Raw genomic sequence first — 8,899 nt, 5'->3', positions numbered from 1 at the left:
TGGAAGTCTTGCAGATTGCTGGTTGGAATGGGAAATGGTGCAGCCACTGTGGAAAATAGCTTGGTAGGTTCACATTAAGTTAAACATGGAATAATGAAATGGCACATTGGATATATACCCCAAAGAACTGAAAACAGGTGTTCAAACAAAACCTGGCATGCAACTGTGTATAGCAGCATTATTCACCGTAGCTGAAAGGTGACAACAACCCAAATGTCCATCAGCCGATGAGTGGATGAACAAAATGTGGTGTGTTTCTACCATGGAATACCTTTCAGCCACAAAAAGCAATGAAGCACTAGTACATGGTACAGGGTCAATAACCCTTGAGAACATGCTAAGTGAAAGAAGCCACTTTGAAAGGCTATATATTATCGTTACGTGAAATGGCCAGAGCAGCAAATCTGTAAGGACAGAGAGCAGATTCATAGTCGCCCACCAGGTTTCCGTTGAACTGATGAAAATATTCCAGGAATGAGATGGTGGTGACGGTGACACAGCCTTGTGAATGTACTAAATGTCACTAATGGTACGTGTTATGTTAATGTGACAGACGGAACTATGTTTAAAGTCAAAGTGTAATAAAATACCAGACCCCTGCTCGCTGATCTCGGACTCCCAGTTCTGCAGTCCGGGGGCTTCCAGTTCAAACCTTGATTTGTGGGTAACTGATTATTTGGCTATCTGCTGCATATTTTCAGATAATAGGCTTGTACTGTGCTGTAATCTACTGATTTATCAATTTTGACATTTTTCAATTGACTTCCCATTACAGTAGATGCAAGTTGAGCTCTGTTTTTCAGCAAGCACATTTTTCACATCCAAGAGCTCTTTCTTGTGCTCTGACTTTGTGTTTTGCAGTATACTGATCTTCCTAATCAATTCAACATCTTTCTTCTCTCTCTGAGAATGTATATTATAATTATTCATAGTTTTACTCTGCCTCTGGCCTTGTCTGTTTCATCCAAGTTCTTTCTTCCTGTGTACTTACTTTCTTCTCTGTCCTTCATGTTGAAGACTTTTGTCAAATGTCTATGATCCTTGACTGTCTGTTCATGTTTAGGGCTGAGACACTAAAGGTTGGTTGGCAGTTCATGTCACTGCAGAGTAATAAGGCCAGTTGGAACCTTTATTAGGGAGACTCATAAGTCAGTATCTTAAAGTCTCTTCTTTGAGCAAAGTTGGTTTCTGAAGAGGAAAATTCTTAAAATTCCACCTGGTTTGTACCCCTGTGTGTGGAGGGGCCAGGGGACTACAGGTGGCTGACACTTCTCCGGGGTTCCACCGTTCATTACTCCCCTTACCCTCCCCTGTGTGCCTCTCTGGTTCAGTTCCTCTGGGTAATAAACAACTGGTCACCTGCATTCACCTGGCTGCTCACAAAGCCAGAGAAGGGCCAAGGGGTTTAACAGATTCACCACTAGTCCTCTGTTTCCAGCTGGTGCTTCATCTCCACCTTCCGGAGCACCTGGTGCTTCCCAGCCTTCCCCTCCCCAGAGGTCTGTGAGGCAAATGAGTGTGCTTCTCAGTGTCGTTGCCTCTGCTAGGACATCAGGCACCACTTCTGTGGGAGAACCTATCTGCCTCTATCTACCAATTTGTCAGCAGTTTTTGCTCACATTTTTATTCTTTTACTTTAGTGGGGTTCCCATAGAGAGATAAGATAAGTGTTTTTAATTTACCGTTTTAATCAGAGATCAGATTTGTTTGCTGTGGGTGTGATATACAGCATCCTCACTTATCCCGTCTCATGTATTCCTCACACAAATTCTGTAATGATTACTGGTATGATTGTCTGAACTTTCTCCACGAAGTAAATGGAAATTCAAGAAGGGAATTAACTTGCCCAAGCCCTCACAGCTGGTAAGTGGAGAAGTCGGGATTTGAATACAAGACTTGAACTCTGTCTGAGGACCAATAATAACAATGACTCCAAGACTGGCTGACACTTAAAAAAAAAACCACTTACTATGAGTGTACGGTAGGCAAAACAGTGGTCCTCAAAAACGTCCCTGGAGTTGTGCCTATAATACACGGAGAGGAAGAATTAAGCTGGCAGATGGAATTAAGTTTGCTCATCAGCTAAGGAGCTAAGGAGGTTATCGCAGATTATTTGGATGGGCCCAATGGAACCTTGAAAGCGGAAGAAGGAGGTAGACAGAGGGAGGGAGTCCAAGGGAGACGAGAACTACAGAAGAAAGACACAGAGAGAAGATGGAGGGAAAGGGCCCATGAGCCAAGAAATGTGAAAGCCCTCTAGATGCTAGAAAAGGAAACAGCACCCCCCCCCCCGCCCCCAGTCTCCAGAAGAGAACACAGCCTTGTCAACAATTCAGTTTCAATCCAGTGAGACCTGCGTCGAACATTTGACCGGCAGAAGAGTAAGATAATAAATTTGAGTTGTTTATGCTTCTAAATTTCTGGAAACTTATTTTATCTGCAATAGTAAACTGATGAGACTACCTGCTAAGAATTGTTCTAGCTACACATATAGATATATTAAGTTATTTAATCCTTATAAAGGTGCTCTGAGGTATATACAATTATCTCATTTTTCTGATGAGCCAACTGAGGCATAGAAATATAAAAAAAATGTCCAAAACATTCGAACAGATATTCCCCAGAAGAAGATACGAGTGTCAATGGAAACATGAGAAGCTCCTCAGCATTGATGGTCATCAAGGATAGCCAAATTAAAATAATAATAATAACGTATGCACTCGGATAGCTGAAGTTAAAAAGATAATATTACGTGTTAGAAAGGCTATTGAGAAACTGGCATTCTCATATATGTATGGGATCTAATACTGTAAAAATCACTATAAAAACATTCTCACAATTTTTTTAAAGCAAACACACACTTACTGTGACACCCAGCATTCTTACTCCTAGGTGTCTACTGAATTAAAACAAAAACATACATCCACACGAGGACTTGCATACAGAAGTTCCTAGCAGCTTTTTCACAACAGCCTAAACTGGAAATAACCCCAAAGTCCATCACCAGCTGAATGGACTTACAATATTTGGTATATCCATATAATGGGATACTTCCGAACAATAAAAAGAAATAGCAAAACATGCAAAAAAAAAAAGAGATGAATCTCAAAAACATACAAAAGAGGGCATGCTGTACGATTCCACTCATATAAAGTTCTAGAAGAAACAAATCTCGTCCATAGTGACAGGATGGACATCAGTAGCTGCCTGGGTTGGCGGTTTCCAGCTTAACTGAAACGAGTATAAGAGAGCATTTTAGGGTGATGGAATATTCTTCACCTTCATAGTATTAATGGTAATACTAGTGTATAAACTTGTCAAAGCTCACAGAAATGAACACCTGAGTCCCTTTCACCGCATTAAACTATATCTCAATGAAACTGATTGCTAAAAATATCTCCCGAGTCACCCAGCTAAAGTCATAAGGCTTGAATTTGAAACCAGGCAGTCCTGTCCAAGAGTCTGTGTTCTCACCACTAGAAAACATTGCCTTTTAGAGCTGTTTAGGTACTACAACAACCTAAATAGTTGTCGCTGATGGTGTGGGTTAACATTCTTCGATAGTCTGCCCACCAAGAGGTGCAGTCTAGCTCTCCTGCCTGTGAATCTGGGCTGGCCTGCGAAGACTTTGACCACCAGAGGAAAGCAGAAGCAGCACTATCGCAGCACCTCTTACGGGATAGCCTTTAAGAAACTGGCAGCTTCTGCGTTGAAGGGGCCCTACAAGGAGTCAAACTACCCGCGTAAGAACCACATGGACAGGCCCTGAGACTTCACAGAGTGGGTGGAGGGTCCAGCCCAGCTTCCTGCCATTCTCCCAAAGACGCCAAGTATGTGAGCAAAAATATCTAGACCCTCCAGACCAGGCCACCCAGGGAGAAAGATAGTGCACGACCCCACACAACGCCACACTGTGCAGTGGATTGCCGAGCCGAGCCCTGCCTCAATTCCTGACCCACAGAAATCATGCGATGTAATAAAAAAAAGTGCTTGTTTTAAAACACTAAGATTTGGGGTGCTTTGTTTGCAGCTGGAGTTGACCGGAGAACGGCTCAGAGGGCATTCTCACTTCTGTTGCCTCTGGGATTTCAATGCTTCATGGAAATCTTTCTCTGTGATGTTCCAGATGTGATGCCCTAATTGTCCCACTCGTGGGCTTTGTAAAGGATGAACAACTGAAAGAATTATGGGGACCCACCATCACTTGTTACTTCAAGTCTCTAAATAAGGATACATGTGAAATCAGAGCCACCAGGGTCCCCTGATCGGCTTCTGCATCTGGGCTGTTGATGGCTCTTCACTGCATTCGAAGCAAGGTTCCGAGGACCCACAGCACACCTACCCCAAAGGTTAAAGAAGCTTGACTGTTTGTGCCATAACTAGAGATGTATATAGTTCTATGAAAGGGAGTCCTCTCCGAAGCACTGAATCATCCATCTGCTGGATACAGATAAGCCATGGGAGGCATCCGAATGAAGATGTTGCTGAAGTGTTGGGCAAAGCCTGAACTCAGCATCTGTGTTAATGCAGTATGGTAAATAGAAAGCACTGATCCTTCGCTTTATGGGCCTGGAACTCTGCCGAGCTACAAAATGCCAGCTGTCCCCAAGGTCCAATTGCTTACTACTCAAGAACAGTCGATGTGCAGAACAGGGCGAGGCACAAACTGGCAGAGAAGCCCTTGACGACAGAGCAGATTCAAGAACAGTCGGGGCTGTGCTAATGCCTTTCGGATAATGTTTCCCTTTGGTATCATTTCTAAGCATTTTCTCATAGCAGCAACGTTTTTAAAAATGTTGTTTGTTTGTCCGCTTGTTTTGGTGTCCACGACAACCCAGACTGTTTGTCCACAGCCTGTAAAAGCAATATTGAATGCTAACAGTTCGATGATCTGCCAATACTGTTAGTAACGCAAGGTCACGGCACGCCCTGTATGAAAGCCCCTCCTAGCCACGTTGAGAACTGGTTACCACGGACCGAGGGGCAGACATGGTCTCCCCAGCTGCCAACCACTTTTGACTGGTGTCTTCCCTTCACTGTTCTCCAGTCCCCAGAGCTTTATTAAGGACTTAAAGCTGTCCTCTGTGCCAAGTTCTTTAGAAACATTATCTGATTTAATATTCATAACAGCACTAGGAAGAGATAATATTATTGCCATTTTATAAATAAATTAAAACCAAGAAATTATGTAACTTGGCCAAGGTGACGTAAATACGGAGCATTGAAGCCAGAAAGTTAACTCTGCATTTACTGATTCAACTCCCAACGTGTATATAAGTGAGATTATGTATCTCCTTTGAAAAGTGTTTGTATTAAAGTGGTGTTGTCTTTGTAAAGTGAATAGGGAGCTTCTATATTTTTACTATGGCCTAGAATTGTTTAGGGGTTCAGAAGAACTAGGGGTTCTTTAAAGGTTAGACAGATTTCAGCTATAAAACCAGTAGGTAACATTTTTAGTAAAAGATCTTTTTGACCTTTCCAATGTCTTCTGTGGTAATTGGTGTATTCAAAGTCTTTCATACCTTTTTCTTGGTTTAATATTTTGGTCATTTGCATTTTACTGAGAAACTATCCATTGTCACCAGATCTGCAGTTGTTCCCACAGAGTTGCGTGTAATTCCCTATTATAATATTTTTAAAGACTGTCCTATATTGTACTTTGTCTCTTTTCTCATCTCTGTTTTTAAAAATAGTCTCATTTTTTCCTCTTATTTCCTTAACCAAGTTGGCAACAGGTTATACATGGTTATTTTGAAATATCAACATTTACGTTTATTTATCATTCTGCTAAATTTTGTTTCTCATTTGGTCAGGTTCGATTTTTTATCTTTATAAATTCTCTCTTCCTAAATTGCAAAAAAAAACCCATTTTCTTATTCTTTTTCCAGTTTACTAGATAGATAGCAAGTTTCTTCATGGCCCATTTTTCTTACTAAAATGATAAAGACATTATGACCATGTATTATTATTCTATTTTAGCTCTGAGTACATCTTTGGCCGTATCCTATAAGTTCAAGAATGAAGGATTCTTTTTCATGCTTTCCATGGAATTTAGAATTTTAGCTTTGAGATTTTCTTGATCTAGTGACTATTTAGAAATATGTTTCTTCATGTTCTAGTAGTGAATGTATTTTTTTACTTTGCGTCAACACTTTATTATATACTCTTAAAGCAAATGAAATCTAGCAGTGTAACTAAAGACTGAAGAACATGAATCATGAGGAATTGTTCAAGGAATGTGAAGCTGGTTGTACACCAGGAAGTCCATCAAAGTAATTCGTCAGAGCACCAGGAGGGGAATGGCATAGGTTCAACAGTCATTCCTCCAACCCTCCAGGGGTGGGAGACCTCCAGAAGTGCTGAGTGAGGAGCTCAGCTAACACTATCCCCAAAGAGCAATGAAGCTAGACAACATTCTCAAAGCTCTACAAATTAACCAAAGCATACAACAAGCTGAAAGGCATTATTTAGTCCTATTACCTTCCTTGTGGTAAAGTCTCCTTTGTCTGATATTACTATAGTCACTTGAGCATTCTTAGAATCAGTGTTTTTATCTTTTCTACTTTTAACCTACTCTTATCTTTATATTTAGGTGGATTTCTTATAGAAACATCCTTTGTCATTTACATGGAATGCAATTAATATGGTTAGGTTTTTTCCTGTTATTTCACAGAGAACAGTTGTGTAGAAGAGTCTTCATTCTAATCTTTAATTGGAAGTTTCTACTATTTATTTTAATTCAATTCCACTCAATTCATGCTTATTGGGTGCCTATGAAGAATATGGTGCTGTGCTTAGTGTTGGGGAGAGTACAAGACGGAGGTAGAAAACCCTAACAAGCGTTTGAAGAACAGAAGTAGCCCCGTTCTATTGCAGCACAGTAGGAGGAGAGAAATTCACACCTGTCAATAGCGTCTCCATTGGAGTGTTGTTTCAGCAGAAAAGCCTTTGCAGTTTTGCCTTAAGTGAAATAGTCCTATTTATGTTCTGGGAACCCTCAGGACTGTCCTAATAATAGCAGTGCTTGGAAGTATTAATAAATGATGCTGAACCATCCAAATAATCACGGTAACTAATATTCAGCATGTTCTTTAGTAGGTACTTTCAGATAAGCAGTTCTCGGGAGGGGCTCCTTGCCTCCTGAGACAGTGGCTGTGCCCTGCAGACTTGAAGTAATTGTTCTGTGGTAATGAAGGGGGGAGAAAAAGAGATTTTGCATCTCTTTAGGAGGACAGGTAGAGAACAAAAATAAATGGACCCTAATGTTGCTTCAGGCAAAGAAGTAGATTTAAATATGACAAGCAACAATGGGAAGTGGTGGCCACTATTTATTCTCCTTAAGTCTGGGGACATTGTAACCACAATTCAAACTATAACGTTTCATGGGTTCATTTGCTTCTCCCTCCTGTCCCAAACCACACCCTAAAGTCTCCACCTCAAAGACAGAGTAAGTGACTCTCAGAGCACTTGCTTGCTCACTTGCCCCTGACCTTCCCATCCATCCCTCTTGTCTCTGACTCCTCTGTCTTCCCCTGAAGAACCAAAGTTTACTAAATCTCTGGGTTCTGAGAAGAAGCCAATGGAACTCTGACCTGCTATTTGTAAGCGACAGATTGCAAGGCAAACGGTGGGCTTTTCTCTCTTTCTAAGTCTTGTGGGATGTCCTACAGAAGGACTGGCTATGGGAGCCCTTGAGCTGGGGGCAGGGGGGGGGGGGTCCTAGGCTGAAAAAGCTTAAGTGCTGCTGGCCTAACATCAACCCTTGGCTCCCAAAAACATTAGTAAATGCTCACGTCAAATTAGTGATGGATGGGTTAGTGAAGGATGGTTCTGGGCAGATTCTAGAAAATATAGTTTATTACAGTAGCAATAATAATCAGATGGATTTTCTTGGGAGACATAGAAGAAAGGGAATTGACATCATAGAACTAAGACCTCTGGAGCAATGGGTGTCTGAAATGTGTCCCCAGACCAACAGCATCAGCGTCACCTGGACACATGTTAGCAATGCAAATTCTCAGGCTTCTCCCCAGACCTACTAAATCAGAAATTCTGTGTGGATGGGGGTGGGGACCCAACAATCTATATTAACAAGCCCTCCAAACGCTACTGAGTATGAATGTTAACATTTGAGAATCGATGCACCAAGGGGAAGAAAAGCAACTCAAGGTATAGATCGCTACTTCTCGCTTTATCTTGTATCAGAATCTGTTTATGAAAACAAAGATCACTGGGCCCAACCCTGAGAATTTCAGATTCAGTAAGACTGGGTTGGGGGAAGACAATTTGCTTTCTAACAAGTTCCCAGGTGATGTTGATGCTGCTGGCCCAGGGACCACAGTTTGAGGACCACATAACATTTGGGTAAATGCAAGACTTCCTTGGCTTCAGATTAGAAGAGGGTTTTCTGGACTGACGAGCTGCGGGGTGGGGGAGGCAAAGTGATGACTACATAGGCATGCCAAGGATTTATACGGACTTACCTCCACCCCCCCTTTGGACTCTGGGGAGGCAGCAAGGCTGAGGCAGTTCAGGGTTTCAGGTTCACACACCGAGTTTCCTTCTGGCCACGCGTGAGAGTGGTAGGAAAGTAGTAGAAAAAACCAGCAGTCCAGAAAGGCCCAGGTGGCCCATCTTCAAAGTGGCCTGCATGAACCAAGACCCAAAAACCAACCACCGGGACAACGCATCAGGAGCTACCTGCAGGAAGAGATGAGTTCATGGAGAAGATCGCCTCCCGATATCCCGACATCTTAGCGCCTCGAAAGCCTCCAGAACTTGGCCACGAACAGCGGGAAAGCGGTTACATTTCCCATGAACTTAGGTTGTTTTCACCCCCTTGTAGGAATAGAGCCAAGGCCATCCCTAAAAGGGTAAAGAAATCTAGGAGGTTACACCC

Source organism: Desmodus rotundus, chromosome 12, assembly GCF_022682495.2.
Source record: "Desmodus rotundus isolate HL8 chromosome 12, HLdesRot8A.1, whole genome shotgun sequence".
NCBI classification, from domain to species: domain Eukaryota; kingdom Metazoa; phylum Chordata; class Mammalia; order Chiroptera; family Phyllostomidae; genus Desmodus; species Desmodus rotundus.
Note: the sequence above shows the minus strand (reverse complement) of the source record.